At 38.9% G+C, this 27,206-nt stretch overlaps 1 long non-coding RNA gene across 1 annotated transcript in view; it reads left to right on the plus strand.

The window, feature by feature from the left end:
* The window catches only part of LOC111931050 (uncharacterized), a 130,893-nt gene extending 121,716 nt beyond the window's left edge, over nucleotides 1–9,177 (plus strand). The window contains exons 5-7 of the long non-coding RNA XR_015289857.1: nucleotides 4,237–4,473; nucleotides 6,536–6,608; nucleotides 6,936–9,177. This is a non-coding gene — a long non-coding RNA (uncharacterized LOC111931050). The remainder of the gene's footprint in view (nucleotides 1–4,236; nucleotides 4,474–6,535; nucleotides 6,609–6,935) is intronic.
* Nucleotides 9,178–27,206: the final 18,029 nt, after the last annotated feature.

Raw genomic sequence — 27,206 nt, forward strand, 5'->3', positions numbered from 1 at the left:
GTTTCCTTACTCTCTCCACATTCTATGAACAGGCATTATAACAAATAATAGAATGCCAGCATCCTTCACAGGCAAATCTGGCTTGCTGAGTACTTCAGAACACATTTTCCCTTCCAATATAAACAGAGGGAGCTTTACTCCCTTCAGCTGTGATTTTTACCTCATAACATCCTTAGTGCAGTAGGAAATGGGTGACCTGGCTGTAAATTAAGGTCAGAATTGCTGCATGTGTACACATGGTTTCTAGCATCAGATAAATGCACAGATAAACATGTGATAGCTATTTTCATCAATCATGCCCTGGGAGCTTTGCCCACTGTGTTCCCAGGAACAGGGCGCAAGATGCAGCACTCTAAACAAATTCCACACGTTGCAGCAAGTGACCCTTTACCAAAACCGGGGCTGCGAAAAACTGTAATTTCCTTATTAGAATCACATGTCATCACCTTGCCAGCTACATTCTTGAATGCTCCTCAGCTCTTTTTTTGCACTGGCTTCCCACAAATACTGCACATAAAACCGGGGTGACTCACAGCGTCTTTCTGTGTCAAACAATTCTCCGAAAAGGCTGTGCTGGAGTCATTTGATGCTGTGTTTGCTAGTGCCCTGGAGGCCTCCAGGCAATCCCCAAGTCAGTTGAGTTCATGTTACCAGAGATAAGTAGTTGGCACTCAGACTACATGCCTGCACAATTTTGACTTCTTTTCAGTCATAAAGTCATTTTCCAATTTATGTGGAAATCACATATTGCTCACCAAATACAGGAAATGGGTCACATTGCAGTCAATATTCTCCAGGTGTCCTATGGTCAGGTCTGATTGGTGACTCATTCAGAAGTTCCTTTTGGCTTTGTTTCTTCCTAGCTGAGCTATTTGCAGCAAGCAGTGTTTGTGTTTGGCAGATAACCATATTATAAATGTGAGTAAACACTAATTATTTACAAGAGAGATAACTGCCCAGGGGAGCAATGATCACCAGGTTCCTTGATTTCCCATTTTCTTCTTCTGTCTCCTCAAAATTTGGATTTTTGCCCTGTGAAAGAAAACTTCTCAGTTAAAAAGTGGAAAACCGTGAGAGGGTCAGGGAAGAAACAGTTTCTGGACAGCACCCTCAGGGAAGTCTGTTTTCAAAACTTTGAGGACTATATTAAAGTTGGAACTGTGCAGAGTGGGGTTTTTACTTTTTTACCTTGCATCTAAGTTTGCATAGTTCCCTTCATGTTTTTAGGAAGTATTGCTTCAAAGGAGCTCTGAAACTCCCTTTTAGATGACGGATTGAGGCTCTCCAAAACATTGATCTCCATCAGGACTGCTGAAAAAGGCAGTGAACTATCTGAATAACAAGCCTTTACTTACTCAGGTCCTGTTAATCTCAGCTGGCTCCCAAGTGATTAGCAGGGTGTCTGCTGGAGGAAGCTGTGGTGCTCCACATGCAGTTGGCCTTGTCTGCGCTTCCAAGGCATGATCAAGTGGCTTTTTCCGTGGGCCCCAGAGGACTGCATGCTCTGCCTCAGCATGAGGAAGCAGAACAAGATCATCCAAGGGAATGTACTTGTCAGTTGTCTCCAGGATGGGAGATGAAGTTATGCTATCCAGATGAACTCTCTCTTGCTATTGACAACTGAGTGAGCATTTGTTAATGTTTAAATGAAACTGAAGCTGCAGTTGATGTTTAAATTCATTCTGTGTAAAAGCTGCAGTGAAGCCATGAGTCTTTTATCCCTGATTTTTTTTTTTATTGATAATAAGAGAAGCTTTATAATCTTAGAATTCACATTTTGAGCACCAACATATTACAATTTCATTGGAGGTTAGTTTGGTCATAGAGAGAGACAATTTTTAGGAGTGTATCTGAAAACTGAAGGTGGGACATTGAAGAGCATTTTTAGACCTGGAAATTGGAGCTCAGAAGATGGAAGGCTGTGATCCCAGAAAAGTAAAAATCCTCTTTGCAGAAGAAAGAAAAGTTTTAACTTTTGCCTGTTTCTGTTTGGATTGGAGGAAGAGTACAGGCTGATCATTAAATCCTATATATCATATATATTCCAAGCCAAATATATCCAGTTGCATGACTGGTCTTTACTGTCTGGTGGCTGTGCCAGCACCTACAGTGGTCACCAGTGTATTTTTGTGCCATTTCATTTGTGCACTCCAGCCCACTTGTATGGACACAAGGCTACAATATCAGCTTTTCAGGCTTTCAGAAAATGAAGAAAAATGTCCTAGGGATGGAATAGGTGCTCACTCACAACAGGAACACAACTTCAAGTTTGGAATCAACTCGGTACCAGAGCAGCTCAAGACATAGAAACACTGGAGAAGGGGAAAAAATTATAGGCAGATTGCTCTGCTGGAATAGCTACTGCCTGCCTGAAAGCCCAGCCATTGTTTTGGAGCCACTTTAGCTCACTGCCTGTAATGTCAGTAAAGACAGCCCAGAGGCTGGTGAAATCCTCTGTCACATTAAGTTTCCATGTTTCTCATGGTGATGTCAAGTGAGAATTCAAAGAGGAAGTCGATTAACCTGTTATTATACTGGTACAAGAAATGAGTGTGATCTTTCTAGTGCACCCAAAATAATCCTTATCTTTGAAAATGAGTTACTGTGTACATCCATGCTCAAGGGCAGCTCTGAGAGTGCATGAGCTGGGATGAAAGAGCCATCATGCATCTCCCCTTCCTGTTAAGGAGACTGAGTTCTGTTCTGAGCCAGAACAGCTTGCATAAGAACATAAATCCAAATTATGGAAGTTAATTCAATAATGGTGGTGTGTCTAGGCAGGCTTTGAGAATGCCCATGTCAGATATCTAAGGACTCTGCAGAACTTTTGGATTTGTTAATACCAGAAATTTTGAGTCTACTGTCCTTGTGCTCATTAAAATGAGGCCACTACAACAGGCTAGCAGTACTTCACAATAAGTAAAATTGTTTTATTATCATGAACACAGTTCCTCTGTGTCGGTGTCCTTTTGTCTATAAATAGCCATATTTGCAAAAAGCATCCTGCCTTTTGCCCTTTAAAAAAACCAAACAGACAAACCACAAACAACAAACCTCCCCCTCCCCCAGCCAGCCAAGCCCCAAAGCATCAATGGAGCACAAAGAAGCTCCTCTGTGCCAGCTAACCAGCCAGTTTGGTGTAGCATAAGGTGCAGCAAAGGAATGAATGTGACTTGTTGTGACTGATTAAGAGGGGCAAGAAAGGAGCATGAGGAACAATGAGTGCATGCTGTGTGGAGTGTGCATAGTCCTGGAAAGTAAGAGAGTGAAATGCTGCTGAAATATTGATAGGGTGGATAGGATCTGGAATGATTGACGGCATGTGTGTGTGTCTTGGCAAGTTTAATTGGATTTGTTGGGGTAGAGGGTGGAAGAATGTGGTGCATTTCCTTTTATGGGTTTCTTTTTTTCAGCCTGTTCTTTTCTTTCCTATAGAATTGACATTCAATGCATATACTTTTCATTGTCTGCATAGAAAACCTGGTCTTTATTCCCCTAAATTTTAAGGTTGAGGGAGCTGCGTAGAGGGGATGAAAAGAGATGTAAAACAGCTTTCATTGCTTTTTATTTACTACTTGTCTTCACTCTTCTGTGAGCAGTCATGCCTAGTAAGAGTGGTGACTTGGAGAGGAAAGAAAAAAATAAAGTATGTAATTGAATGGCGGCTAAATGAATTTCAGTATTATGATTCCCATTGTAACAGGGATTCTTCTGTGAGGACTTCTGTATATGCTGTACTGAGTATTACTTTTTTTTTCTTTTTGGCTTATCATCAGTAACCAGTTTCCTATCATCCTGTCACAAGATGGGAAACTGGGGCTCTATACACAAAGGTCTTAGTGAGTGATGAAGTCCAGATCCCCCAAAATGCTGATCACCCCAGTGCCCATTCAGCCTTCTAACTTTTGCTGAAACAAGTAGGTTCCTGTGGAGAGCTGCCTTAGTTGCTTTGATGCTCAAAGCCTGGATTTCCAACACGTTTCCAGCCACAATGTATGTGGGTTTTCTCTGCAAGGCTGTCTTTTAGCCTTCTGTTCTCCCTCATGCCTTTCTGCAGCACGAGTATACTGTGCTTTTAAGCAGAACTGTTGAATCATCTGTTCTCTCCCCAAGTGTGACTTCCCATTCTGGTACAAACCAATAGTTCCTCTGATGTCAAAACTACTCTTGATTGCTTATTTTTGTAAAGTTGGGTTTTTTTTAATGGGCTTTGGTTTGTTTTCTGTTGTTTTACAGGGCTTTTTTTGGTTTGGGTTTTTTTTTTTTTTGCATGGATTTTGGTGTTGTAGGTCAGAGAGCTGATGCTGAGGATGACACTTCCAAGGTGTCTCCAAGTGAGAACTGCAATAGCTGCACCTGGGCTCAGTGGGAGAGAAGCCTGGTCTGAGTGTGAGTGAAGGAGCAGTGAATCCAGGAGGCTTCCCTTGTGTGGTGAAGATGGACAACTACTGACAGAGGACACTGCAACAAAAGGTAAAAATTTTCACTTGTTCCTGTTCTGAGTTCAGTGTGACTCACTAGCCAAAGACTTGGTAATCCCTTCTCAAACTTGTGATCTTTCCAAGCCCTTGGGCATATACTTCAGAGCTTTTGTTTCTTCCCTTCTTTCTGCTTCACTCTGCCCCATGAGCAAGCTTAACAGTCTGTGAAAACCAATGGGCTGGTAGCTATAAGGAGGGGGGACTTAATGACATGTTCAGTCATCTCTGAAGAGATGAAGCCAAACATGTGTCTGGTAGCAGGATATTTTTGGAGCTGTTTGTCTATTTTCAAATAACAAGTTTAATGTAATAATGTCATTACACAGCTCTAAATTCAAGGATGTGTTTTCACTGGAACACAATAGAAGCTAAGCTATCAGTCAGATAGCTCATTTTCATTGCAGTAACAGCCAGTTTCAGTGCCAGAAGTATTTCTGAATTTTGCGCTTTTACTTACTTAAGGCTGCTTTTGGTGTGAGATAAATGTGTCTTCCTGAGAACAATTAAAGACTTCTGGAGAAAAAAGAGGCAAAATAAAGGAGAACAGTCTTCTTTGTTTGTTTGATCTGATTTGTTTTTGTTAGTCTGTAAGCTAAATTCAATTTCTGAGTAAGATTGTTGATGCAAAAAGCCACACATCATTTTTCTGCTCTGGATATTGTACCTTCTTTCTTATGGCAAACCTGCATTTCAGGGAAAAAACCCCAAACAGCAAAGGTATCATTCATGAAGAGTCAACCAATGTCTTTATTGCTTCAGTAATCAACAAACATCTATCTCTGCTTGCTGCAAATTTTCTCTCATTGCACCAAATGTTAACTCTTTAATCTTAGCACCCTCTGCTGTGGACAGCTATAACAACATCATGCTGAGTTATTCTTGGTTTATAATTTGTGTATTTATTTTGGACCAAAGGGTCCACAAATGCAATAAAACTTCTGTCAATGGAACTGCATGAATATGATATGAAAAATGTATTCGTTTTCTTGTGTTAATCTGGCAGGTAACTTTCTTTTCAATTGTTTACTGAAAAAAAAAGATGTGTGGAATACAAACAAAAAGCTCGAAATTCTTGTAGATTAGAGAGGATCCCAAAGCATAATCTTAACCTTCTCAAAAGAGAGGTGTAGGCAAGCAACCTTGCTTCAATCTGGAGATCAGCTCCAGGTTACTGAGTTCATAAGAAAAAGCCTATGTTTGCCACATGCACTGACCATATCACATCTACCTCTGTCGATACCACTTCCAAAATGTCAAAATAGATAAGAAGGGAAGAGTGAGTATGACATATCTGGGGTGCATGGCCACAGTATCACCAGCTGGACAAAAGAGTTGACTGTCCTGCTCTGCTCTGCATTAATGTGGCCTCACCTTGAGTCCTGGGTGTGTGTATATATATGGGTGTATAGGGATATATATGGATATATATGGGTATATATGGAGATATATATGTATATATATATAAAGTCCAGTATAAAACCCCTATTATTAAGACCCAAAGGAGGGCCACAAGAATGCTGAAGTGTCTGGAGGTGAAGCTGTAAGAGAAGCATCTCAGGTCAGGTCAGTTCAGCCTGGCTAAGAGGAGACTGAGGGGAGATCTCAGTGCAGCTTCACCTTCCTCAGGAGGGGAAGAGGAGGGGCAGGCACTGATTTCTTCACCCTGGAGAGCAGTGACAGGATTTGAGGAAATAGTCTGAAGCTGAGGCGGGGGAGGTTTAGGTTGGGTATTAGTAAAAGGCTCTTCACCAGAGGGTGGTTGGACACTGGAAGAGCTCCCCAGGACAGTGGTCACAGCACCAAGACAAACAGAAATCAAACAGTGTTTGGACAATGCTCTCAGATTCCTGGTGTGACTCTTGGGGTGTCCTGTGCAGGGCCAGGAGTTGGACTCGATGATCCTGATAGGTCCCTTCCAACTCAGCATATTCTATGTTTCTATGATATCAGCCTAATTTATAATAATAATACAAAAAGAACTTCAATTATACTTTAAAAACAAAGTTTGTTACTGTATCTTTCTACTAACCAGTTCATTTTTTTAAATCTCTCAGTAGCAGGAGAGGATTACATTTGATTTTAGCAGAGTACAGTGTGAAAACTGAGCGAAGAAGCTATTTCTAGAAGGTAAGTTGAGAATGACAAATTCTTTCACATTTGATTACAGACAGAAAGTATTTTTCCTCCTTCATTAAGCTTTTTGCCCTATATCCTCAGTAGGAAACACTGCTTCCAGTGAACCTTTCTTCTTTCTTCTCCTTCATCTCACATTTCGAACATTTCTCCAGCTCTTGTGAGGCTCGGATGCCAACCTGATGGCTTTCCCAGAAGGGTACTTTTGAAAAATGCAGTAATTTCAGAATACACATAAGCAGTTCTCTGTACTTTAAGTGTCTTCCCTTAAATGATTAAGTATTTGATATCAACCCTCCCTTCATATTTTCTGTTTTCTAGAAAGCAGCATGTGTAACAGCAATAAGAGTAAGAATCAGTCTTGCCCTTCTAACTCCAACTCCATCTGCTGATCACTCATATGAGAGTTCTAACATCAGAGCTGCTTCTGAGCATTGTTGAAGATGTGGAACAGTAAAATCTTTTTTGTCAAGCCTCCAAGACCAAATAGCACCAGAGATGAAATTTTGAATATGTTGGTAACACTGCTCTATTGATCTCAAAACATTTTACAAACATTAACTAATTAAGCTTTAAAACAACAAAATAAGTTTGCATTAATGATACCCATTTAGCAGATCAAGAAGTGGAGGAAAACAAAGGGTAAGTGAAATGTCCAGTCAAGTGATGAGTGAAGGTCAGAGGAAGGTCTCCTGTTTTCTATTTGTTCCGCTTTTATTGTGATCTCATTGAAAAAAATTTTGCAGTGGAGCTTGCAGCCATTTCAGTTTGAAACATTTGGACATTTTATCACAATCTTGAGCTTTTCTTACAAGAATCAAGGTAATATAAAAGCTCATAAAAGTAATAAACGTTTTTAGGCTCTCTGGTCCAGCTTTGATTTTCAAAAGGCAATTTCTTATAGTGGAATGGGGCCAGCAGTGGTTGTGGGGTTTTCTGTGTTGTGAGCCTTTTTTTCTCATTTGCGTTTTTCTGGTGGTGCTAGATGGACAGAAAAGTGCCTTAACCTTCAAAATGGGAGTCCCTTCATGTGGGCTTTACACTGATGTCATGCATCTATCCCACCCTTCCTATGGGAGGACTAAGGCCTTCTCAGGGGATTGCTCTGCTCTGGTGAGCACAGCAAGTCCGTGAGCCTCAGGGGCTCTTACAGAGTAGAATGGCTTAGAGTCAGTGGAGCAACCCTGGATTAAAATCAGTGTTAAAAAGTGGGGGATCAGGCACACAGTAAGTGAATCATACACAGCAGTGCTGACCCTCACAGAGAATGATGGCTTAGAACAGATTCCTTGGAGACCTTAGGTTATCCTTGGAAAGGGAGGCCTCAAAGCCAAGCCTTATACTTTCTTAATGGGTTTCATTAGGAAGAAATAAAAGGAACTGAAAAAAAAGAAAATGTAGCTTAAAAAGGAACAGCTTCGGTACAGTCTAAAATTTGTTCCATTTTTCAATAAAAGAAGCCAATGCTGCCTTGAAATTCATGTCCCTTCAAAGTTCAAGGAGGCCTGTATTGTTGGCCTGCTCAGTCAGAACGCTCCAGCCACTTATTGTATGTGGAATGCACTCCAGGGAGTGACTGAAAAAATATGATTTAGTGAAAGCTTGTACCCAAAACACATCATTGGCCTCTGATCTCTGAACATTTAAATATTTCAAGCTTACAAGCGGACGCTGTCACGAGGACAGACCCTGATCCCTAGCTGATTCTAGAACATCTGTTGAGGCATTTACCAAGTTAATAGATTAGCTATGAGAATCAGGCAGGTGTTTTTCACCAAAGCCAGAAAACATCAAAATCAGATTGCCCTCCAAGTCTTTCAGCACAGGCAATCGAGTTAGAATGACTCATAGAGTCTAACAGATAATAAAACACACATAACATTTGCTTTAAGGTACAGGTGGGGATATTTTGTACTGCACTTAGGAGAAAGAAAAACTAACTCTATTTGGGAATAGAGTAATTGAATACAGATGGGAGGAGGCAAATGAAAGAATTTAGCAAATATCTCAGTGGAATAGCTAATGGGAACGAGACAGAATAGGAAATTAAAAATTATTCGAAGCAGATGGACCATTCTTTGAGTTTTTTAAAATTTATTAGGGCTGCGAAAAAAATGTGTCTGTTTATTTTCCACGGCCATGAAATTAATGACTTGGTGAGTTGTGCTTGTGCAATTTTATGACTGCCATGTCATTTGTCATAATTTGGGTTCTGTTTGATATGGATTTATGAATATTTCCTCCCCCCAGCATGATTTATGGGTGTTGGTCATATGTGAATTAGACTGTCACCTTTAGTATGAAAAAGTACAAATGACAGATTATAAAAAAAAAAAGTGCTCAAGTCCTTAGTGCTGGAAAGCAGAGTTCACGATTCCCTGCTCTGCTTCTTCATTGGAAGTTTTTGTTTGGAGCTGACGATTAAATGTTTGGACTTGAGTCAAGCATATGGAAACATTGAGAGGGCTTGAATAGATCTGAACTCATCTGAACTTCACCTGTGAAACTCAGCTTGAGTCATCCTTTCCTTGTATTATGCATTGAAAATAAAAAATCTGTATGCTACTTGCTGTAGGAACAACTGATTTACTGTACCAGAGCAGCAAGTTGGCCTTGAAAATTTGCTGTCCTGCTTCCAGTAGTGGCTAGCTGTGGTGAAGCTTCCATGAAAAGTGGAAATAATCTTACACAGTATGTTCAGTTACGCAGCACTGCATAGTTGAAAGAGTGAAATGAAAGGACATATGAAACAGGCTGGATTCCTGTAATAATAATAGTATTCTAGGTTTAGATCCAAAGCACTAACTTTTATACTAGCTGTTATCACTTCCATGAAAACTACTACTCTTTGCTTTTTGTTTTGCAATGTGTAGCAACAGCGTGCACGAATTTAGGACAGGAGAAGCACAGTTGCTCCTGGATTTGAGCCAATTGAGTTGAACCACTCAAACCATTGAGTTTCAAGCATGAAACTATGGCACCTAAGTTAGTACCTAATCACCCAAGGCTCCCCCATTGATGCTGGAAAGTGACATGCACCTCCAGAGGCTAATTCCGCCCACGTGTCTTCATCCATTGACTACACAGGCAGAGAAAAAATGAGTACCCCTTCCTCATTTAGTTCCCCAGTTTGGTCTAGAAATTCATGTGGGAGGAATTAGAGGCCAGCATGGGATACAGCTTTAAAAAGAAGAAACAATACACCTTGAGTGTCAACAAGGCATTTCCAAGCATATTGCATCCTGAGCTAGCGTTTCCTTTATGAGGGATAGAAATTCTACAGTTCTTACACAACTGTATGCTGCAGGCCCAGACAGCACTGCTTTTCCAGTGGGAGGCTGATAATTCTTACTGAGTATCTCTGCACTTGTGGAGAAAGGATGGTTACTTCACAGGGAACCACCAGGGCAGTCTTTGCATGGCTTTCTAGCACCTATTACCTCTAAAGCTAGCTGAGCTCCTCTTTTTTTTGCTTGGTTATTTCAATAGTCGAGCAAGAGCCTGCTTTAGCAGGTCATGTCTGCTGTTGTGATGGTAGCTGAGATGCTTTACATGGTGATATGCAGCTGCACAGAACTGGACTACCTTGCAAAAATAAGCCTGGATCATTTGTATTTGAATTAAAGTCCAGTAATCGTAGAATCATAGAATCATTTAGGTTGGAAAATACCTTTAAGATCACTGAGTCCACCATTGTTACTTTGATTACACATCAGGAAACCTGCACAACTTTTGGAGAAAGCTTGGCTTGTCAATTGTGGTATATTGATATGCATCAGAAATATTTTATTTGCTTTGGCTTATGAAGCTTGTATTCATCTAGCATATCTAATCAACCTATTCCTATGCTCCAAAGTTACTTTCACAGAGTAAAAGTAGCTGGTCTTTAAGTTGACTTGCAGATTCAAAGGGCAAATTTTTCAGAAGATAGAAAACTGAAAAAATTTCAGTATCAATTAAGTTAAATATTTTATTTAAATGAAAATAAAATGTGCTGTTAAGGACTTACTTATGTTAAATAAGTTTTTTTCCTTATTTGAAAAATGATTCTGAACAAGCTCTTTATGAATCTTCTTTTTCAGAAATAGTTTTTTTAAATTACCGGAAGTCAATAATTTCAATTCTTTTCCAATATTTCAGGGTGTTTTTTTCTGCCTATATGGAAATTAGGAAATTGAAGCAAATTTGCAGAACCTTTCAACAAGCCTGCATTTATGCCCTCCATTTTTTTTTTTTATTTTTTTGTCAAAGCATTGAGTCTAGATTAATTCTCTTAGTTACTTTTCTGTTTTCTCACTCACTGGATGGATTGTCTTGTAAATTTTGCATTATGTTTCACCATATTTTGAAGTCAGTGAAACACAAAATCCTTTTCTGTAAAAACAATTATACTAGGTTTGGGGTGGAAAGAGGAGAATATGAGCTGTTGGATAACAGTAGTGCTCTCACTGAGCTTAGATTGAAGCTGTTTTGCTGTATCTGGCACTTAAAAGGCCAACCTGCTCCTACCCTGTTACCATAAAGAAATTTGCCAGGAAGGCAGGTGTCTAACTATACAGGCAATCAGATTACAGAGCAAAGTAATCATGATTTCCGATTTTCAGCATAGGTTGCCACATTAGCACATGTACTTTGGAAGAGAGGGAGAAGTAATCACAGCAAGATAAGGACAAGGGTGGAGATCATTTGAACCAGTACTGTTATAATAGGGTAGTAAATTTTATGTAGCTTTTATTAAACCATTTTATTTCTTTTATACTAAAAATAGGGTAAAGCTATCTGAAAATGAGAAAATTCCCGAGTTTGCTTTCATTTGTTTTTAAGAGTTACTGAAACGTAGCAGTGTGTTTCTTGGGAGGCACCATTTGCACACACATGTCTGCAACTCTGAGCGAGTCACAGCTGCAGAGTTTCTTTAAGGCATGCATGCTTGGCTTTGACATGTTGAGATTTATGGTGAGATTTAAGTTCTTGTACCAATGGTGACGTTTCCTGAATAGTTTTCATCCAGATGGTCTCCAAGAGGATAAGGTTTAACAAGATTTATTCACTGAGAGGGGGCAATGTGAATTAAAATTACAAGGGGTACTGTATATACACTAATTCTTTGCCATTCACTGCCTCGTGAAATGTAGAAAATCCTTGCTCTTCATTCCCCCCAAACGAAGTTAAATGGAGTTGCTTCTTTCAACATACTGTTCCACTCTGAGCAGATTAGGGCTCTGGCAAACAAGTGCTATTAATTTTGCTGGGGTGGAGGAAGGGGTTACTGCCCTTAATGTCTACCCTGCCACTTTGCCACAGACTTCCACCTTACTAGTGGAGGCAGCAGATGTAAGCAAGTGCCAGTTTATCAATTGTTACAGTTTGCAGACCATTGGCAGTTAAAATTAATGTGCTGGCTCAGAGCTCTATGGGTGAAGGCTGGACCATATCGCTTTCTGATGGCTCTGTTTCAGCTTCTGGTGGGGGACTGCTGCAGACAGCTGGAAGAGGTAGCCTCTTAAGCCATTATCACTAAATCCAGCACAAGCTCTCTGAGTGAGCTCCAAGTCTTCAGCCTTTGAGAGCCATTAGGTCTGCTTGCACTATTTGGGGTCCTGAGGCTGTATTTTCAATGGGTTACTTAAAATGAGTGGAGTACCAACAGTTTGTGCAGGCTGAGTATCCAGGCATGCTAATTCAGGTTATGATTGCTGAACCTAGATTTTCTGGAAAATTATACATATTATAAATGAAAGAATTGATGTAATTTCATACTAAAACCTTGTAGGTTTTTATAAGGCTATTGACTCACAGTGAAACAATTCAGCATGTGCTTAACTGCTGCAAGGTAAGTATCTTCATTGGAGAAAACTAATAGGCAATGATGCCATGCTTAAAGCTAAACCATTTATAAACGTTTTGTTGGACAGAGTTTTATTGTTCAGGTTTTTCTTTTAAAAATACTGCGAAGTGACTATGGAAGCTATAGAATTAGAGGCTTATTCAAGTTCTACTTAGAAAGAAGTTAAGTCAAGGTATTAGAGGTCAGTGTCCTTTAGCCATTTGCCATTTTTCTCATTTGCAGGCTGTTTCGTCCCCATATCTAGAAGTATTGGGTATCTTAGTATCTTAGCTGTTAACAATTTAGCTTCTTTAGCAGGATCAAGACATTTCAGTTTGAATATCATATCAAACCAAAACTTGAATGACAGAAGGCAACAAGTTCATCCTAGAGGAGCATTTATAGGAAGACAGAATGTCCTGCTTGACAACAAGAAAAAAATAATTGACAGCATATTTCCTTTACCACTTTGAGCATGTTCAAGGTGGGTGGGGTTTTTTATTATTTTACTTTTCTACCACATATTATTTGCGGAAATATATTTCATTCATTGCCTGTTGCCAGTTGAGCTCTAACATAAGAGCTTCACAATCAATGATTGGTCTTGAGTCCTTCAGTGTCTGATTTGTCAATCTGTGATCCTTTTATTTTTGAAAGGTAGCTACTCAGTGTTTCATAAAATTGTCTGCACTTCATATTGTATCAATTTCAGCAGTTGGAAGTACAGGTACTGAAAACTCACTAATTGCTTTTATAAAAATGGGCTGGTGAACAATACATTTTTAAAACAACAGGAAAATAAAAAGGAAAACACTTTGTGATTGTTCTTTATGTCTAAGAATGGACAGTCTGCGTAAGATGTAAAAGGGTTAGTAATTGTAATGAAATAGACCTCACTCTATTGTAGCAAGTTAAAAATGTGCCTCTTGCCGCAGAGCTTGCATTAATATTGTTTGAGAGAAGTAGCATCAATGCACTGTAATAGACTTTTATTAATAGGCCAGAACAGTCATCAGTCTCTGGGTTGGTGTGATAGCTGAATACAGTGAACATGAGCATCTTGACAAGCAAGTAGCTAAATCTATCAATCACTTTTAGCATGAAGATGCTGTGATAATTTGGTTTACACTGGTAATAAAATATGGATAAATAAAGTGTTCAAAGCCATGGAAAATGTAGGGTCCATAGTGAATATCCTATGAAATATAAAAGAGGGCATCACCATCAATTCATCTAGCTGTGTATACTGAAATCATTATTCTCTTGACCCATCTTGCTATTTTTAGAATAAAATTCATGCATTTTTCAATCAGCAATTTGTTCAGTGGTAAAATCACTCCAAGGCTTAAAGCCTAGGTTGGATTCTTTTCCTGCTGTGCTCATGTGCAAGGATGTTCAGGTTGATGGTGCTGATGCCCTTGGCACAGAAGTGTGGTGGCAATATTTAGTTTGTGCTAGTCACTTTTTCTTTCCAGTGTTGGCCAGATAAAGATTGGGGTGTGCTCTGCTTCCTTTCATGCTGCTCTGTGTGGGTGGTTGGCTCCATTTCTTTTAGCAGAGTTACTCTAAGTTTATGGTTTAAGGAAATACAAACTTCCTGGTCTAGTGGCTTTTGGTGTTAATGAGTCAAAGTCTCCTGGACTGAGAAATATCTTTCATGTGACTTCTGGGGAAAAATAGTCTCGATTTTTTTTTTTATTTTTATTTTTATTTTTATTTTTATTTTTTTTTTTTTTTTTCTGTTCTAGGGTCTTGTCACAGGAAGACAAACCTTGTGTAGTGGGAATCCATTGCATTTACATCAAGTTTCAATCTCTTTATAATTGCAGGTTAATCTATACTTTAGCATAATGAACAACATGGCCTAGTCTGTCACTTACCTGTCCCACACTAGATGGCACCTAATTATTTTTTATTATTTTAAGAAAATGAGTAAATTAATTCCCCACAGAAGTGATAGTTTGTCGCACTATCAGCACTGAACTGATGTCTTTGTGCTGGACTGTGGCACAGCCTGCTCAGGCGGCAGCAGAGAAGGCTTCTCCTGCCAATGTGCCTCCACCCTGGCCTGTAGTGGGGGAGAGGTAACTTTGCTTCCTATGCTTCATTTAATTCTTGGCGCTGTCTGCTGAGAATGGCAACGGAGTTGCCAGTTGTGGCATGCAGTTTTATTGCTGGGAACTGAGCCAGAACCACCAATCCATTTTGCACAGACAGTGAACAGCAATGGTAAATACTTCTTCTTCATTACTAACCTAAGATGGATTTGAACTGAAGATTTGGAGGTGAAAGACTGTCTCCCATTCCTTAATCCCCTTAACATTTCAGTCTGCCTCGTAAAATTTTCTAAAACTAAATGTAAACCTTGTATATAAAATGAAATCCAGAGGAGAAAAGAAAATCCAGACTGAAGACTGAGACTGTTTTCTTCTTCAGCAAGCTTCTTTGCTAGTAATGACCCTGGAAAATTGTTCTCTGATTATTCTCTTGAGAGATTACTCTAATTTCTTGCTGCTGTAGATGGCCATATGATCAATTGTCATCAGTTACTGCCTGATGATGGGTCATTACTTACCGGTGCATACTTGGGGGAAAAACACATGCGACTTCCATTAGGAGGCAGAGTGCACCTACATCAAATATGAAGTACACACTAAGTTCTTATTAATAACATTTCAAGACTGTCCTCCTAAAATTCCTACCATAGAAGCTGCCTTCATAGTGGAAGAACTGAAACTATGAAAGATTTGCAGCTTACAGCCAGGCAAATGAGTAGTCCCCTAAGTAAAAGATCTGATTTTCAGCTGAGCATTTCAGTAACAGATCAGTTTTATTGAGAAAGAAAAGTAAAGCTCATACTTGTCTGCTCTTCACTTCAGGACTTCCTTCCTAGCTTAATTAATTAAATTAAATTAAGGTACAGCCAGTATAAATATTTCCTTCTTGTTCCATTTAAAAGTTAAGAATGCATATATTGCACTATGGAAAATGCTGCATCTCATGGGTACTGTATTGGCCAGGAAGTTTAAATATCTTCAAGGATATGGAGATTATTTCAGTGAAATTTTAAAATGTATTTCTTTAATATTTGCTAAACTTCCTAGCAGAAATTCAAATCAAACAGGCCTTCAGCTGAGTAAACTACTGAGAACTGAACAATGTAAAGCAAGCACAGTCCCGCTGTGCTGAGTGGCCTTTTGAATGGATTCTGCAAGGGCAACCTCTTTCCTATAAAGGTGAAGACAGTTTCTGTCTAAATCACAGGGATTTTCATTTAGGCTTTCAAAGTGAAATCTAGTAGACCAAAAGGAAGAAAGTAAGAAAGAAGGTGAAATTGGAAGAAGCAGTTGATTTTTTTGTCCCAGTAAATGGAGAGCATTGAAATATTGAGAGAAAGGTTTGCCTGAGATTTAGTCTCATCTAGTCATGTTGCTGTGTGCACCCATCTGGCACTGAATGATGCTGGGACTGGTGCATGCTGTTGTAAACTAATAGATATGCAAGTGTTTTGGGAGTAGGACTGGTTTTCATGTTTCCCCCCACCTCCCCAAAATCCCATGTGTGGAAGACCTCTTAAGAAGAAGTCTTAAAGGAAACAAAGAAAAAAAAAAAAAGGCTCATCCTCTGAGTAGTGTTTATTGTTACCTTTTGTGCAAACTGCAACTAAAGGCACTGGTGAGTAATCACAAGCACAGATTTTTATCCATGAAGAAACCAATGACTATGTAGAAGTGTGCAGGTTACTGGAATAACTTTATTAGAAAAGTTATTTGAAATGACTAGCAGACTGCTTAGTTTTAACTACCTCAAAGTCAGTTTTGAAATTCTGTAGGCATGGAAGGGAGTGGTCAGTTCAGCCCTCACACTCCTCATGGATGCAGGTGATACCAAGCTTCAGTGTAGAGAGAAGGCTGGAGTTCAGAAGCTTTCAATTGACTAGCTTGGGTTGACTTCAGTCTATGAGCTGTGACAGTCTGAGTCCTTACCCAATACCCTGCTGGAGCCTGCACTGCTCTCAGGATTTGAGCAACCTGGTTTAAGCTACTTGGAGTATGTATCCACCTCTGGATTACAAGGGAGTTATTACAAGGGAGCTATTACAAGGGAGTTATTACAAGAGAGTGAATCAAAACTGCAAACATTTTGCTTGAAGTATTTGTCAGTTCTGGCCTGCTTTCTCATCATGAATGGGCCCTGGATGGTTACTTGTAATATACTGCTTAACACTAGAATGTACATTTTGGGAAAGGATCTCTTTGGGAAATATCATGGTCTCTCTACACCTTCCAGATTCCATTCCCTGTGCTCATTGATATATATTTATTATGTTGCTTGGGTTCAGATGGGGAATTTTACAAAGGAATTTTGAGCCACAATTCCATTGAAATATAGGGAGAGCTCAATACCCCCTTCACTTGTGTTATAAAACTGTAGGTAAAGTTTACAGACAGTTCAATTTGAAGTCAATTAGGGCTATGTAGATGCCAGGTGGAATTACCAAGGGTTCCCAAGATGGTCAAAGGTCTGATGTCCACTGAAAGACAAGTAGGATTTACCATCTTCTCTTTAACCTCCAGTCACTATGTTATTTCTTCGGACAATGAAGCGTGTTTATAAATTGCCCCCCCAGCTTACCCACCCCATTGCCCAGTGGCAACTGAAACAGGACTGCAGTTGCCATTGCACATTCTTCTCTGGCACCATCTAGTGATTCCAGAACTATGCTTCCAAGTGCTGTTCTTTCCTACTGCTGAACAAGATGTGCTCTCCTTTGGCAATAGCTTAAAATTCAGATCAGAGCAGATGTCGCTCTCCTGAAAAGAACTCACCTTAGAGCAATGGCTGCAAAGCCTTTTGGGAGAAAGCTTTGTGCTATGGCTCTTGTACTAACAGTTTAGATTCGCAATTCAAGGTGCAAAACTGCCAAAGCACATAAAAAAATAAAGTGAAGATCTTGTTATAGGTATTTTGTTACAGTAAGAATCAGGAATGGGTAATGTGTCTGTTTTAAGACTGTCATAGTCTTTGAGCATCTTTTCTAGTCCTAATAAAATGGCTGAGAATGAAATGAGCATACTTAAATTATAGAATGATTCAAGGCATCATGTTGTTAATAATGTAGAGAAATGAGATATAAAAGCTTTTATTCAAGCATACCCTAAAGCAAATTTAAGTAGAGCACACATCTATGATGCTGATTGTTTTCACAGGTGTTGGCACCATATGAATTAAATGAAGAAAAAAAATGGTGAAACATTTATGACTCATTAGAATTATGTGGTTTTTTATCCTGTCCTAACAACTGAAAAAAGGTGTAATTTACATTTGCAGCCAAATGGCGTGAAGTAACATTATACTTTACCGACATGAAAAGAGGAGACTTCCAGATGACTACTATTCTGAACTTCTCTACTTCTCAAAACCTGGATTTTCAGTTTCTCATGTGGACTTTTGAGAGCAAATATTATTGCCCCATTAAAACAAACAAACAAAAAAAGAAGTCAGAAAGGAATATGGTAACTTAAAATCTACAGACCATGTGGTTCCAAGGAATTAAGGGCCATTCGCTGGATGCAACACCTTTACAATCCAAAGAGACCCATATCCATGTTTGGTTTCTTGGTTTTTTTTAAAGAAACTCTTTATCCTCCTTTCCTTTCCCTTTAATTCTTCTCCTTTTTTTTTTTTTTTTTAATCAGAAATGTTTTGTTGTAGATCTTTTGTAGTTTGTTGTATATCTTAAATATTTACATGAAGGAGATATTCTGACAGGCTCATCTATTGCAGGAAATCAACAAATAAACAAATCCATGTCTACAGTATTTTAGATCCTGGTTTCCTGAGCTCCTAAGTGTTTATTTTTCCTATTGTAAAAACCTGCATTGAAATACATTCAAAATGGAGTTCACATGGCAGCTTTCAGGCAACATCTAGTGTTTTAACAAAGCCATAATAATAACCTCAGCTTCCCATACACTGTGTAGTTGGCTGAAAAAGAAAGCAGCTGATTTATCAGAGCCTCCATGCTGTAGATGAGTCTTCAGAAAAAGAACATGTCGTACTTTGCAACTGAGATGTTTTGCAAACACCTAATAAACCAGAAAAAGAAAGTTTTATTGGGCTTTATGAGCACATTTTTCTCCTTTCACCAGAGCACCAAACCTAGTTTGTAATCCTGCTTTCATTTATTTCATTCTCCCCTGAAATTTCTCATAGCAGAAACTCGCACAATTTTGGCTGCCTAATTTGCATCTCATGGCATACAGTATCTCTTTAGGAGGTGAACTATTAAAAATACATTAGCCTGGTGTGGATGGTAATGGGCCAAATGCTGCTGGTTTTGAAGGCAATCTGGGAAGCCTCATGCTCTCTCTCCTCCTTGATAGCTGTGCAAGCAAGTTGTTTGCTTTTTCTGTCCTTGGACTTTCCAAGTTCTAGCAGCAGATGTAGGTGAGATTATTGTTCTTCTCAAAGCCTGAATTGAGAAAAGCACTTTTCTTCCCTTCCAAGCTTGCTCTAATCTTTAATGTTACCCTTATTTCTGTTCTGCCAGAACTGTGTCCTATTAGCATCCAAAAATGTTACACATAACTTTGGCTTGCTTACAGAAGATGATCCAACCACTAACATTTGCCTTCTGTAGCTGAATGCTGAAAGAAAAAATAATCCACATTTGAAATGTGAGACTTTGCTGCTGTCAGTTTCTGGAGTTGATTATTAGGACTGTGATTTTTATCTACTCACTTGTACAGTAATTAAAAGCAATTCCCTCATCAGTTATCATCCTGCAAAGCCAGCTTTTAAGCAGTGCTTGATGTACAGTTTATTAACCTAAGCCCATGTTGAGGGAAAGGTGACATAGTTTAAAAAGTAAGAATGAACACATCTGCTCTGAAACAAAGAGCTGAATGTAAAATAGATGCTTACTGTTAAACCAGAAAAAATGGCAATGTGATTTTAATTGGCAAAGTAGGAGTAATTACCTGGCTTGGGCCAGGTGTACCCTTTCATTCTGTCCACTCCCATCTGTGTCTTTTTTACATGGATTATTTTCTGTGGGGATATATCTTGTCATGATGGGGTAGGTGATTAAAGAATTAAGAAGGAAATCAGGGAGTCAATATCTTGCATGCCGAAGAGGAAGAGCTATTCAGCTGCCTGACAACCTTTGCCATCAACCTTCTAGCAGGCATTGATGAACATGTATGATAATCAGTGTCAGTTCCAATTCAAAGATATTTGATATTAACTGGATACTGTGCCTCTAGTTGCCAATGTTGTAACTTAGGGCATCTTTATTCCAGGAATGAAATGTAAAATAATAGGCAAAAAAAGTGTATGATATTTATCTGTGATAACTTTTCTCAGTGGGTGCTGGAGACAAGTCATCAGGGTGAATGAAGGCAGACTGAGAGTGAGCTTAACTATGGATCTATCCCACTGGACTTCTCTTGACTACTGAAAATGATCGACATGGAATCAAGTATTAGAAAGCAAAGGCATTGAGAGAAGAAAATTGAAATATGCACCTAAAGCACCAGTGTGGGGATGCCTGAGAAAGGGGAGCAGAAACAGCTCTGGATGTAAAGATGCAAACTGCACTGTTTACTGATGGAGTTCTAGTGTATCCAGAAAGGGGAAACAATGAGGTGAAAATCTGCTACTGACTCTGTTCCTTCAAATACTTTCATTCAAAGCAGTCTTAGAAAACAGCAAGGTGTGTGACAGGCAGGAAAACGATGTGCAATCCATGGTCAGCCAAGAGAAAGCAGTAAGTGCCACAGACTGTTGTGCCCACCCCCAGGAAATGAATGAAGAACTGCATGGATTTTGTTTTAAATGGAGCTGAACAGTAATCCCAGGAGATTTAAGAGCTGACATCATGCAGTGGATACATATTTCACACCTGGGGATAGAGACATGCCTGAGATGAGCCAGGAAATGTATCTGCAGGCCAGCCATGAATACCCAGTTGAAAGCATACATGGAACAGTGCAAGCTGTGCAAAGAATACAGTGATTGACAAGAAATATCTCATGGAATTCAGACCTAGGAAAAGGTCGGAACAAACTTGTTAATTTCTAATGAAAGAAACTTTATGGGACAGTAGATTAATAACCACTAATAACAGCCATATAATAATAACTTTTGAAAGATGCACAGACAAGAACAATGATCAGAAAACTGAAGGTACAGATTTTTGACTGCGAAATAACTCACTGGCTGGGACTGAGTGAGAGGCTCCTGATACTCTTCATTTCAGCATTTGAAGAATGTGGTATCTTGAAATACTTCTTCATAAAGATTTATGTTTCTGAAAATGTGCAACACGATAGGACTATGGCATCAGCCTTGGCAGCAGCCAGGAAACTGGCAGTGTTAGATAGATAAGGGTGTTTGGCCTAGTTATTTTGAACCTCTTAAATGCTAAATGTTCCGATGGTTTAAATAGAGATGTACTCAGACTCTGGCCTTGCAGTCTACGTAAGTTTGTCTACTAAAGCCTGAGGCAAAACCAATCAATATTTTTTCTTTAAAATTCTTAGGCAAGCACTAAGCAAGCACAAAGCACTGAAATCCCAGAGGTTACTGAATGCAGAAAGGTGCATACAAAATTAGCCATTAGGTTATTATAAAAAGTAACAAAAAATGGTACCGGGTGCAGGATGTGAAATGAATAGAACAAGCAGGAAAAACGAAACTCCAGAAACCATGCTGTGACATGAGTTGAAGATAGCACAGGTGATCATAGTTTGTTAGGCTAATGTAAGCAAGAACAAAAGTATGTGAATTGTGCAGTCTTCACAGAGGATCAGTATGGCCAAACTTTCTGAGTGCCTAAATATTAGAAAATCGGGAAGTTGGACAGTACAGAGAAAAGCTGGTGGCTTCCTTGTTGGCATTTGGTGTTGTTTCAGCTATTGCAGATGTCTGCCTGGCATCCATTTACTACCATGGTGGAGTGTCAGTCTGCTTTAGGTCCTGCGTCATCTCTGCTATTCCTGTGCAGATATCCTGGATGCCTTACAGCCTTCTCAAATGGCACTGGGCACCTGTGCATTGGACAGGAATCCTGGCCTTTGCTTTGGGAAGCAGCACGTTCCTGAAGGGCCACAGCAGTGTGGTCATGGCCACAGCCAAGCATGGCAGCAGTGAGCAAGCTGGACACATCTTTGAACAGGTATGTCTGTGCAATAATTATCTTCAGCTTGTGTCTCTTAAGGCTGGCTGTGGGCTGAGCCCTCCAGCTTCCTGCCTTGGCTGAGAATGAATCACCTGTGGGGTGCTGCATTTCCCAGAGCAGATGGGAGCTGTTCAGAGTCAGAAATTATGGAAAGGGATACAACGTGTAACAGCTCCCTTTGGGCAGGAGAGATGGGAGAGGGGGACGGGTAGGTCTCTTCAGCCAAGGAGAGGCTATCACAGATGAGGATGCTTAAGGAAGATACTTTAACAGACAGTCAGGTGTCCATGTAAAATATCTAGAGGAGAAAGCGATTAAAAGAGCTCAAGTTGATTAAAAAAAGTTGAAGAAAATGCAGTCAGTCTGAGAATAAACTTAATCACCAAGGTGCCCTTGAAGTTTATCAGACCACCTAGAGGTGCAATATCCTAGACAGGCAATGAGTTTTCAGAAATATCCTTAATCTAATCTTTTTTTTTATTATTTTTCCCTACCCTAGGACGATTGAAGTGTTTTGGTTTGGTTTGGTTGGAAGACTGTACTAGCTTGCCAGAGGGAATTCAGAGGAAACTAGAATAGTTTCCCAAAGAGAAGGTAAGGCCCAGCCACACCTTGCAACATCAAATCTTTAATCATGTACCTGCCTGTATAACAGCAGCAATATTCAGTGTTTCTGTAACATCATTCATGCAAGAATTTCAAAGCACTTCATAAGCACTAATTAATCAAACCTCACAAACCCTCAGCAAGCAGCAACTTTGCCCACCAATGAAGCGTAATCAACTCTAAAATGGAACATGATGGCAGTTTGATATCTCATAACATGATGCAACAGGTCAAGGCAAGTAGAACAGGAGCAATTGAGGGCACTTGGGAAGCACCGATCCTTAACCATCTTTGCAGATACAGTGCTTCACTAGACATGCTTTGTGGAAGTATTTGGTAAAACAGTTTTGGGAAAAAAGCAATCTATGTATCGCACATGAAAGAACAGTTTGAAATACATAATAGAAATTTTAAAAGTCTTCATAGATCTTCTAATGCTAAAGGCAAATATGTGCACTTTGTAGGGTCAATGTATCAGAATGCTTTCCACTTGTTTTGGGACCTTTGTTTCCATCCCTCCGACCAGTGGCACTTGGAGTCCTAGAGATCATGTCATTAGCCACTCTGATGTACTTCTTGACCCCCAGGCACTGCCACCTGAGGCTCCCCAGGGAAAGAGAGAAGCTGTGTCTGAGACTGCAGGCTGCACCTTCAGCTCCTCTATGCTTTGAGGGACCACGCAGTACATTTTACCCCCCAAGATGTGTCTCTCAAAGCTGTTATCCCCAGCTACAAAACCTTCTCCAGTGCAGAAGCCACAGGGCCTAAATTAGTGCCTTCTCTTGGCCCAGCCAAAGCTCTCAGTGTTCCAGTTGAGAACATTGAGAGAAATGTTGGGCTGGCTCAGTTTCTTTATATTTCTGCCAATACAATCTTGAGGTGCAGACAAATTCAGAATATATTAGTACGTCCCTTACTAATGCTCTGAGTATTTATCTTCCCAATTAAGCATATGTTGAACAACCTTCAGCTATTACTGTCTGTAGTCAAAACATCACTGTATTTTAGGTCTTCTGCCCCATCACTTCTCATCTCTTTTGGAAGCAAATGGGATATTGGTTTTGGGGTGGGGTTTTTTGTTTTTTGTTTTTTTTTTTTACATCATGCAATAAAATTATATTGTACTTGTATGAAATAATGTGCAAACCATTAAGTAAAATAATGAAATGCTGGAAGTTAAAACAATAAATTTGAATGATTTAAACATTGCTACATTTTTAAATGTACAATATGTTTGCAAGAATGAAATTGGTCTTTGGGGCTGAATTAATAGTACAGATATCCAGCCCATTTTGGAAAGAACAAGGAATACCTAGGAACATAATTTAAACCAGTCTTGTAATTAGCTGGTCATTTCACATTTTAAGAATTCTGGTCTCATTGTTTGGCTTTATAAGTGACTCATATAGTTGTCTTTGAATTATACATGATATATTTAAAAAACACAGCAAGACCCACCAAACTATTTGGATGAGAATCTTTCCTTTGGCAGAAGAGTGAAAAGTAAATAGTTTGGATGGATTATGTAGTATACTTCCCATTAATATGCCTTTGCAACTTATTTATAAACCAAAGATCTGGAAGCTCCTTTAACCATACATTCAGGTTGCCATAATTCTCCCTGACTTAATTTCCTGACCATTAAGCAACAAACTATTTTCAGTCAAAACTCATCTCACTGTACATCTAATTGCTAAATAAAGGATATTACTGTAAATGTAAAAAGGTGACTTTGTGAGTATGGTAGAAACTGTTGAATCAGAAGCTCTATTACAGAAATTCAGTCAAACTTTTGCAGGACTAAATTGAGATCCTGGGAGGACTGTACATTTCCTTGGGACTTGCCTTCTGTCTGTAGCACACCATATGAAAAACTTCCTGCCTATCACACGGGGTCAACAATGTACTGTGCTGAAACTGAGATGGAAATCAGACCTGCTTTAAGGCTGTTCTCAGTCGCCTTCTTAACACTCTTATGAAATAATTTTGATTCCCTGGAACTGGGGAGAAAGCCTTTCCTAGTCACAGTTCCCTTATAACTTCACTTGTAGCAGGTTAGTAAGTGATAAGCTGCAGAGGAAGGCATTGTAAAGCTGTCATGTGGGGGCTTTTATTTTTGTCTTCCAAATCAAGCATTCTGCAAACAGAATATGAGGCTCAGATACTTCATTAAACTGACTTTTTGTACATTTCAGTCTTGCTGATGGATAGCAGCTGCTGCAGGAGGTCACAATCTGGCCCCAAATTTGACTTCTATGCAATAAAGTAAGGATTCTTTAGTAGGCTGAATTATATCATTATTATCAGCACATCTGGAAATGCAACACCTCAGTGAAATAATTTGTAGGGAGATTCTAGATTGTGAATCATGATGCTGCGTGGTGAAATTTTGGCTGAAGTAGCTGTCATTTGAAAGATTTTTGTGAATGCATAGATATCAGTCCTCTAACTAGCCCCTTTTTACCAACCTAAAAATTAAAAAATTATTCTTTCATATATTTACCTTTCTTTAATCTCTTGACTTTACAACTTGATTGAAATGTAGACTATTTATGGATTTGATACAATAAAAAAAGACATTGTGTCTATCCACATACATATACTAGAAATTAAAAGTTGAGGGGTGAGAAATGAAAAATTCATAGCCTTGGATGTTGAGAAAGACAGACCTGCTGTCTCCCCTTGAAGTCACCTAGGTGAGGCATTTTGACATAATGGAAGCATCAATGAACTGCTCTTGATTAAAAGTTTGACAGGTTGACACTATCCCCCTGAACAGGAAGACCAGGGTTGAAAGAAAATTTTAATACAAACAGAATTTCATTAATACCACAGTTTGCTATAATGGGGGTCTTTTTTCCCCCCACTGTTAGTTTTGCTTAGATGGTGTCATTACCTTTTAAAGGGGAAAGACACTGTGGTTAAGCTTTGTCTCAGAAACTATGTCATACTAATGGAACAGGAGCTTTCAAGTAAAATATGAAACAAACTGTCTGGAATTGTTCTGATTCTCCAGGCACAAACAAAACCAGTTTTAATAGGGTGGTTACTTTAAGTGCAGGCTCTAGTCATTGAGCCAATCTTTATTTTGTACAGAGAGTACAGAAATTCATTAAACAATATAAAATAATTGATATAAGCAGAATATCAGAATGACCTTACATCTATCAGGATCCAAAAATATAGCCTCACTTCACTTTATTTACCTTTTGAGAGCTTTTTTTCTCTAATGTGGTAACTGTTAGACTCTATCTGCTCTGCTCAGTGTTAGGGCTGTCATGATGAAAGTGCATAAACAATATAAATAATAGTTTTTGGCACATGAAAGGAGCTCTGAGTGGATTGTTCTTTTGGAATTTAACCATCACTATTTTTGTTTGACTTTCAGGGATTTTTTATTATTATTTTTTATGTTTAACCCAAAAATTCTTATAATCTTAAATTGATTATTTGAAAAAACATCATTCTTATAACATACGCATTACAATTTAATATTTATAGCTTGGTGCCACACAATTCTTATAAAATTTAGTAAATATTTATTAAATCAGACTTGTTTTTAAAGACTTATAGTTTTGTAACCACTCTCTAGAACTAATACTCTTTGAAGCAGAATGTCAGGCTGCACAAGTCAGCTTCTATATTGCATTTCCAGTCCTTGTCTGCAGTGATCCTTCTTGACTTCTTTTCACTGCTGAATAGTTAAATAGTTTAAGCTCTTTCAGATCCTTGATATTATCAGGTTATATAACCTCCCACTCCATTCCCATTCATCATCTCTGCAGTGTAATATTTGCACATGGATTTTTTACATCTTATTTGAGATTTGCAGAGACCCTTAAAGCAATTGGTTAAACCCACAATATCTCTCTTTGTGATGCATTTTTAATTTCTCATTTAGAGGCAGCTTAATTGAATTACTGTGAGCTTACAGTCAGTATTTTCCTGATATCATTTAATTGTAAGTGTTGAGTTTTTAGATGCAGAGCTTGAGGCATATTTACCACCTTAATTGCAGACTCGGTCTAACTCTTATTTTGAAGATGATGAGTGTTGAAGTACTGACTCACAGTGGAAAGCAGGCAGTATGCATCTTCTCAGTTTGGAAACCTAAAACTAAGCCATCTAAATCAATGAACTTGATACAATTATATAAACAGCTTATCCAGTCACCAACAGAGTCAGTAATAGAACTTGGGCATCTGCTTCACATTTTCTTGTTCTCCAACTATGCTATTTCTCTCTCCTTAAAGCATCAGTGACAAATTAAGTAAAAACGGACATGTGAGGAGTATGGGGAAGAGAATGTTGAAAACAAAGCCATTCAGAGCGTTTTATCCTTTCTGTCCAAGTCAATGGCAGGTGTTCTATGTCCTATTACAGCCTTGATAGCATGTTATGTTGCATCATTTCAGCATACTTGCTCTCAGACTGGATGGCTAAATGTCAGTTCAGATAGCAGTTATCCAATCCAAATGATCCACAGTTGGATGGCAGCAGGTGAACAGGAGAGTGTCCATTTCAGAAGCCTGCCCTGCCTGTCCATACATGGAAGGCTACAGAAACTCCAGATTTTGTTAGTAGAAAGGAGCAGATGTAAACTAGAAAATATTTTCATGTGATTTTACAGTTCTTTCATGATTGATTATGAGTCTACACATGATGAAGAAGAAATGTCTTCAGAATAAATATGAACAGTTCTGATTATCCATCTTTCCATTTATTGACACAAAATAGACAATGTGTTATAAGCAAAAAAATATTCCACCGTATTAAGAATCATTTCTTTGCTAAAACACCCATTAAATCAGTCTCTTGACATATTCCCCAGCAAGTTAAAACTGATTGTGATTGGCTCTGAGTGGAATGGAAATGAGAAAATTCCAATAAACATGTGAACATAGAAACTGATTTTCAACCCACTTTAAACACAGGTTGGCTGAAGACATTATTTGTATAGGCCAGTAAGTGAGAA

Source organism: Cyanistes caeruleus, chromosome 8 (genome assembly GCF_971803275.1).
Source record: "Cyanistes caeruleus chromosome 8, bCyaCae1.hap1.1, whole genome shotgun sequence".
Taxonomy (NCBI): Eukaryota; Metazoa; Chordata; class Aves; order Passeriformes; family Paridae; genus Cyanistes; species Cyanistes caeruleus.